Genomic DNA, 7,969 nt, shown 5'->3' on the forward strand with positions numbered 1-7,969 from the left:
CACTATCTGAGCCTTACACTAGCTCACTAATAATGGTTGAATTCAGCAGTATAATTTATATGAGTATTAAGTTTGACTTAATTAATATAATATATGTGAGCATTACATCAGCTCAATAGTTAGTTGAAGTCTGATATAATCTCACTGGAGAGATTATTATATATACAATTTTAAGTTTGTTTAATAAAAGTAAAATTTTATCACATTTCTTGTCAGTGCGTCAACCAAGGGACATTTCTGTCTTCTTTTTTATTTTTCTTCCATGTAGTATCTTGTCAATGTCATTGTTGCACCCGCAAATTATCTTATCTCCTTAAGCAATCAGCTAAAGAAGATACTGACTGCTGTGATTGGCACACAACCAGTTCCTGTGGAAGGTGCTTATCTTGAACTAAAACCTGGTGATGAGGTAATGGTCCGGAATTTCCTGAGATCAGGCTCACTAACAGAGTGGTGGGAAGGACCTTATCAAGTCTTGCTGACAACTCAGACGGCTGTAAAGATAAAGGAGAAGACCGCGTGGATCCACACTAGGCATTGTAAAAGAGTCATGCCTCCTGAGACAGCCCAAGCAGAGGAGATTCTCCAAGACACAGCCTCAACACTTTGCCAGTGAAAACAACAAGTGAGTGGTTTTTATGGGCACAATAAACCCTTGGGCCACTTGCCAATGCAGTAACTCCTAAGAGATACGCAACTCTGAAGAGTACTGTGAAGTTCAGGACCATGTTGAACAGAGCAATGCTGATGGGCTCAAGGCCAGATTCAGGACTTTGGGGGTGAATTCTCTCTTGGGCAACTCTGATTGTAATGACTTTTACTTTGATTGAATTTACCATGTACATTTCAGTGTTTACTGACAATGTGAAGAATGACACATAACATGTCAAAAGGAAACACGACTGATAGTATCCATTCATACATTAGTGGTATGTTAAGTAAGAAGCATGTCCACAAAGCCTTGCAACAGGAAAATCACAGAAATTATTTTTCTGGGAATTTAATGATAGAAATGCATGAGAGAATTGCTACACACTCAATGAGAGTAAATGTTGGGTTTGCACACACTTGCCTATGAATGGCATACCTATGTTAGCACACTTCATTAGCACTGCTGACATGTTAAATAGAGAATGGTCTATAAAAATGGTCATAGGCATCCCAGTGGGGAATATACCTGTGCTAATCAAAACCCGAATGTGCAAGCTATAGTTGACTTCCCATTCCAGAATGTGTCAGCAACTAGTTCAATCCATGCTTCTGCTTTACGAGTAACTGTTACAATGGGAAAACCTGAATTTGACATGAACATAGATGATGTCGGATGTAGAGAACGGAATATGTACATTACTGTAGAGTCGAGCCCAACTGTAAGGGTTAAGGTTAAAGGACAGGATTTGGATTACACTGACTGTAGGGGAGCGACCTTTGTGACTAAGATGCCTGATACTCAGTTTCGGGCTAGTTCTATTTGGTATTACATTAATGACAAAGGACTTTTAATGGAGAACCAGACTTATTTTCAGTTAAAAAGGAACATGTGTAAGTTTGACAATGCAACTTGTATGGATGCTGTAGGTAATAACACAGCTTAATTTATGGCATATATGGGATACTTTTATACCAGTGCAGGTTTGCCTCTACCTAAAGAAATGTATTGGGTGTGTGGAAAATGGGCTTATTCATGGATTCCGTTGGGGGCAAGTGGACAATGTGCACTTTCATATATAGTCCCTTTTTTTGAGAGTCACTGATCATCTGGATCAGTATCCCAGAAACATACCAGTAGAATATGATTTAGTGTCAGAAGGTTTGACGTACTTAAAGCAATGTAGTATGAGGGAAATAAAGAAAGGGAGTATTTATTTTAAATACATGGATGGAGAATGCACTGCAGGAGTACTCTTTCCCCTATTGACTATTTCTCTGGTAGAAAATGTTATTTCGGAAATTCTTACTGTTATGGACCAAATGGTGGATGAATTGATTGTATCCATTAATCAGACAGTGGAGGAAGCTGCTCAGATTAGGAAAGTGGCTTTACAGAATAGGATGGCACTAGATCAGTTGTTGGTGGGAGGAGGAACCTGTGCAGTGGTAGGACAAGAATGTTGCACCTATATTGATGATAATAGGGCAGAAATTGCTGGATATTTGAAGAAGGTGGGAGAGATGCAGAAGGAATTATGGAAGATAGGAGATGGTTTGGACCCTTTGGAATGGCTAGGTATAGGCATTACCAAACTCCTTTCTGGAATCATACAGTATATTGTGTGTGGGACAAATGTATAGCATACCTGAGTATCAAATGTGGGTCTACTATATGTGTACAGTGTCTTAAAAGTATGAAGAAGATTGAGGCACAGCATGAGATGGCCATTGTAGTCATATATGATCTGGATCTCCATTGGCAGAGGAGAGATCACATATTCTGTACAGTGAAATTAAACAATCCTAAGAAAGTCTTCAAACACCATGACTTACTGATATATATCAGATTCTGAGCAAAGATCAAGTTGTCATACATGAGAACTTCATTTATGATCTAGATGATGAGGGAGGTGAAGGAGGAAATGACGAATATGTAACACATGAATTAATTGCTAGCTTCAACTAGTTATATTATTCATTTCTTAGCCACACCAGAAGGCTCATTTAAAACATAGGGACTCCACTGTCTGGTACAGTGAGTATTAGCAATTTACCCTTTTCCTTTGGTGTATTTCTTCCTACTCCTCCCTAGTGATCATTTGAGATGAACCTTCTTGATTTGTGCATGTAGTATGCTCAATAAATGAGCAGAGAAGGGAATGATATGGCTGCTGAAAACAACATGGAGGCTAAATGAACCATTGCTGATTGTTTTTATAACTATGCCTTTAAGAAAATGAATTTGCTTGTATGTGCTAAAATCTTATCTTAATACTTCTTTGCAAGATTTAAGGAAGTTTATCCAGCTGCAAGCTATATCTGGCTATGTGGTAATAGTTTTGTTGGACTGCGCTCTACTGTATAGGCAGGCAAAAGGTGTGTTCTGATGGTGGTGTTGGTGTGTGAAGTTGTGGGCTGTGAGCAGTGTGGGAAGTGCTGCACCTTTTACAGGAGTACCGGGTCCTGATATGGGTAACTGGAAAAAGGGGGAGGAAGGTGTGCTCTCCCTGTGATTGTGGGGCGTGGTATGTCTTGGTGTCAAGAATATGATGGGTGGTTGTGATGGGTGGTGTGATGGAATGAAGAGAAACAAAATGAGAGGGCCATATCTTTTATTGAAGCAGTCACAATGCTACTCCTTTGGGAAGGGGGGTAGAGTGGGGAGTAAGGTGGATGAAACTCTGGGTGGGGAGGTGGGTGGACCCTTTCAGAGGGCTCCTTTTCCATGCAGTTCAGTGACCGGCATGTCTCCCCTGCTGGACCTTTGGTCAACAGTCTTGAGAGTCTCTGGTGGTGGGTTCAGGGGGGGATGAAAGAGTTCAGAGTTCGTGTACCAAGGCGGCATCCCACATGGTGGTGGTATGTCCCAAACAGTACTTACCTACCGGTAGGGTTTCGGGTTCATGGGTGATCATTGTGGCCGTGATTGTAGAGGTGAATTGTTATGTGGTTGATGCTTGAGTTTCGCTGGTTGGTTGTTGAGTCATGGGGGGAGGTAAATTGGCCACTGTGTTGTGTTGATATTCAGCGGGTGTGCTTGGTGCTTGTTCCCTTGCAACTGCTCAGCTGTAGTCAGGAGCTTTCTGGTGGCAGTGGGGAACTTGCAGAGGCACACGGTGAGATGTAAGTGTTCCTGGCACCTTAGAGGACAATGTACTATCCCCTGTTGTGTGCTGTCTAAGTCAGATAATTGGATATGATCATTTGCAATTATTATCTGACAATCTAGTCATCTATGGTTTGATAAAGAGTAAATCGGATGCTACTCTGCATCGGTGCAATTGGATGTGCACAAATGCAAATCCACCACACACTAACACTGATGCACATAACGCACACACATAAACTTATATGCGTACACATAGACGCTCACATGTGTACTCACATACATACAAACATTTCCTATTCAATGCACAGACGCACATATGCGATCACATATGTATAAAATGGTTCCCAATCACAATAGCTAAAAATCAGAGTTATTAAAGGTATTTTATAACTAATAATTATGATGTAATATGTACTTAAATGAGATCTAAGGTTAAGAACATAGTAAACATGTCATGTTTGGTATCATACTAAATCCCTGTTTATTTGCAGACTCCCGTTCCTATCAGCGAAAGATTTGCATCTTGTGTTCGCTAGTTATGGATTATAGGTAGTTATTGGTTAGAATGCTATTGTCACGCCTTGACTAGAACTTGGACCCGGGGTGGAGTCGGATGAAGTTGAGAGGATTGCCTTTTGGTACTGGAATGCAGCTGGTCTTAGAGGGGAGTAACTCATGAATGGTAACCACAACGGTGCAGATCTGATAGCAGGTGCCCGTGGAGCGGGAAACAACAGTGGCGACTCCGGCGGACTTGCAGGGTGCAAGATAGGCTGCTAGACTCCCAGGTCATGCTACAAATGGATTGGTCCAACCAGTCACCTGACCTGAATCCAAGATGGCGGCGCCCATCGGACTACAGCGTGGAAGCGGCTGCCAGGTTTATACCTGCCCATCCACCTCCGGTTAGCCATCCTCACTCTCTGGAGCCTCACTGTGCCCAGCGCTAATTTCCAGGGGCCTGCACCCCCGCCGGAAGACCCCCAGCCAGAGCGCCAGAGCCGGTAAGGACTGCGGTCTCCATGGTGCCTTAGCCCCGATTGTGACAGAAACCCCCCTTTATGGGTGGCCTCTGGACACTTCTTGGGTTTCTCTGGATTCTCCAAATGAAACTTAAACATGAGGCGAGGAGCATGAACTATGAGGAGCTATGTAAGGCGCTGCGGAACCTATGTAAGGCACTGCGGAACTCTTGTGGCGCCATATAAATAAAGGATAATAATAATAATGAACATCCTCCGCTCTCACCGAGCATTGTTCTTTAGGACCATAACCTCTCCAATCCAGCAAGTATTGAAGCTGACCATATCGAAAACGGGAGTCTAGGATTCGCTTGACTTCAAACTCTACGCCTCTCTCAGTAAGGACCTTGGGAGTGTGTGGTAGAACTTTGCGGAAGTGATTGAGGATAAGAGGTTTCAGTAGTGAGATGTGGAAGGAGTTTGATATTTTAAGGTAGGGTTCAAGTTTTAATCTGTAGGCTACTTGGTTAATCACTTCAATGATGGGAAATGGTCCAATAAAGCGAGGTGCAAACTTCCTTGAAGGAACTGTGAGGTGAAGATTATGAGTGGATAGCCATATTTGATCACCTTCCTTCATGTTGGGGACGGCCCTTCTTCTCTTATGGGCCCGTAATTTGTATTGGTCAGAGGTTTTCTGTAGGGAAGAGTGAACTTGAGTCCAGATTTGTGAAAAGTCCTGTAGACTGGAGGTTACTGCTGGAACATCAAAAACTGGAAGTTCTTTGAATTCTGGTACTGTGGGATGCAGACCAAAAACTGTAAAAAATGGGGTTTAACCATGAAGAACTGTTGTGAGCAAACTCTGCCCAGGGTAGAGTTTCTGCCCAGTTGTCCTGAGATGACAACATATGGATTCGTAAGAAGGTTTCAAGATCTTGGTTTACCCTTTCAGTAGAACCGTTGGTTTGAGGGTGATAGGCGGTAGAAAATTTTAATTTAACTTGTAAGACGGAGCATAAAGCTCTCCCGAATTTTGCTATGAACTGCACACCCTGATCAGAGATAATTTCGGTTGGGAGTCCACGAAGATGAAATATATTGATGACGAAAAGTTGAGCCAATTCTGAAGCGGATGGTAGCTTCTTGAGAGGAATATAGTGCACCATTTTTGAAAAACGTTCAATCACCATCCAAATGGTGGTATAATCTTTGGAGACTGGTAAATCTGTTACGAAATCCATGGATAGGTGTGTCCAGGGATGGGTTGGTATAGACAGGGGAATCAGAGTTCCTGCTGGAGCTTGTCTGGATGTTTTATGTTGGGCACATTGAGTACAGGAGGAGATAAATTCTGCAACTTCGAACCTCATGGACGGCCACCAGTAGGACCACTGTAGGAATTCCAGAGTCTCGCGTATGCCTTTGTGTCTGCCAAAGCGAGAGGAATGGGCCCAAGTTAAAAGTTGTTTACGTAGATCTGGGGTTACAAAGATCTTCCCAGGAGAGGGTTGGATATGGGTAGCAGCGAATACTTTGCACTCAAGAACTGTAGTTTCCTTAGGTGTTTCAGTAGAAATCTCGGAGGAGAATGAACGAGAGAGAGCATCCGCTTTCTGGTTTAGTGAACCTGGACAGAAGGTAAGCGTAAAGTTGAAGGGAGAAAAGAATATTGCCCATCAAGCCAGGCGGGAACTGAGGCACTGAATATTTTTCAGGAATAGCAGGTTATAATCTGTGTATACAGTGATGGAAAATTTAGCCCCTTCGAGAAGATATGGCCATTCTTCAAAGGCTAGTTTAACCGCCAATAACTCTTGTTCTCCGATGGGGTAATTTTTCTCGGCATGTGCAAACTTCTTGGAAAAGTAACCACATGGGTGAACTTTATTATCTTCGAATCTTCGCGAGAGTACTGCTCCCACAGCTTCAAATGAGGCATCTACCTCTAGGAAGAATGGGCTGTCGACGTAAGGCTGTCTCAGGACAGGAGCAGAAACGAAAGCCTGTTTCAGCATTTGGAAAGCTGGGAGGCCACTGGGATGGAACTGCTCCCTTGCGTGTCAAGGCAGAAATAGGTGCCACGAGGGTGGAGAAGCCTTTAATGAATCTTCTGTAATAATTTGCGAAACCTAAAAATCATTGTACTGCTTTGAGTGAGCTGGGACGAGACCAATCCAAGATGGCCTGTACCTTTTTAGGGTCCATTTCTAGGCCGGAACCTGAGATGATGTAGCCCAAAAATGAAATGGAAGATACCTCAAATACACACTTCTCCACTTTGCAGTATAAATGGTTCTTTTGTAGGCGGCTCAAGACCTCCCTCACTTGAGACCGATGTTTTTTGATACTGGAGGAAAATATCAGGATGTCATCCAGGTAGACGGAAACATACAATATGTCCCAGAAAATTGAATTCACGAAGTTTTGGAAAACAGCGGGAGCATTGCAGAGGCCAAAAGGCATTACTAAGTATTCAAAATGACCATCCCGGGTATTAAATGTGGTCTTCCATTCATCCCCAGAATGTATCCTAATAAGATTATATGCCCCTCTTAAATCCAGCTCGGTGAATATCGTGGCTCCTTTCACTCGGTCAAAGAGCTCGGTAATGAGGGGTAACGGGTATCGGTTCTTGACAGTGATGTCGTATAAACCTTGGTAATCGATGCAGGGGCGTAATCCTCCATCTTTCTTGGACACAAAAAAGAAGCCTGCACCAGCTGGGGAACAAGAAGGACAGATAAAACCCTTTTGTAGGTTCTCTTGTATATATTCTGACATGGCCTTGGTCTTAGGTAAGGACAGTGGGTAGGTACGACCTCGCGGAGGGGTTTAGCCAGGAACCAAGTCAATGGGGCAGTCCCAATCACAGTGTGGAGGCAGGGTATTGGCCCCGATTTTATAGAAGACATCACTGAAAGAAATGTACTGGTTAGGAATCTGCACATTTTCTGCTATGTGAATCTCTTTAATGGGTTTAATACGTGAAAGACAAGATACATGACAGGCATTTCCCCAAGATAGAATTTGCATGGAAGTCCAGTCAATTCTGGGAGTGTGCTTACATAGCCAGGGGTAACCTAAAATAATTCCATGTGAAGCTTTAGGGATGACAAGAAATTCAATGGTTTCTGTGTGGAGGGCCCCTACCCAAACCTGTACAGGCTGAGTTTGTAGAGGAACAATTCCATTGACGATTCGACTTCCGTCCACTGCAGACAGGGTGACTGTATGATCGAGAGGG

The 7,969-nt window shown here is 43.1% G+C and overlaps 1 pseudogene; it reads left to right on the plus strand.

Moving 5' to 3' along the window:
* The first annotated feature begins 726 nt into the window (after positions 1-726).
* LOC148513627 (endogenous retroviral envelope protein HEMO-like) lies at positions 727-2,504 on the plus strand (annotated as a pseudogene).
* Positions 2,505-7,969: the final 5,465 nt, after the last annotated feature.

The sequence above is a fragment of the Taudactylus pleione genome, unplaced genomic scaffold (genome assembly GCF_031769625.1).
Source record: "Taudactylus pleione unplaced genomic scaffold, aTauple2 ptg000275l, whole genome shotgun sequence".
Taxonomy (NCBI): Eukaryota; Metazoa; Chordata; class Amphibia; order Anura; family Myobatrachidae; genus Taudactylus; species Taudactylus pleione.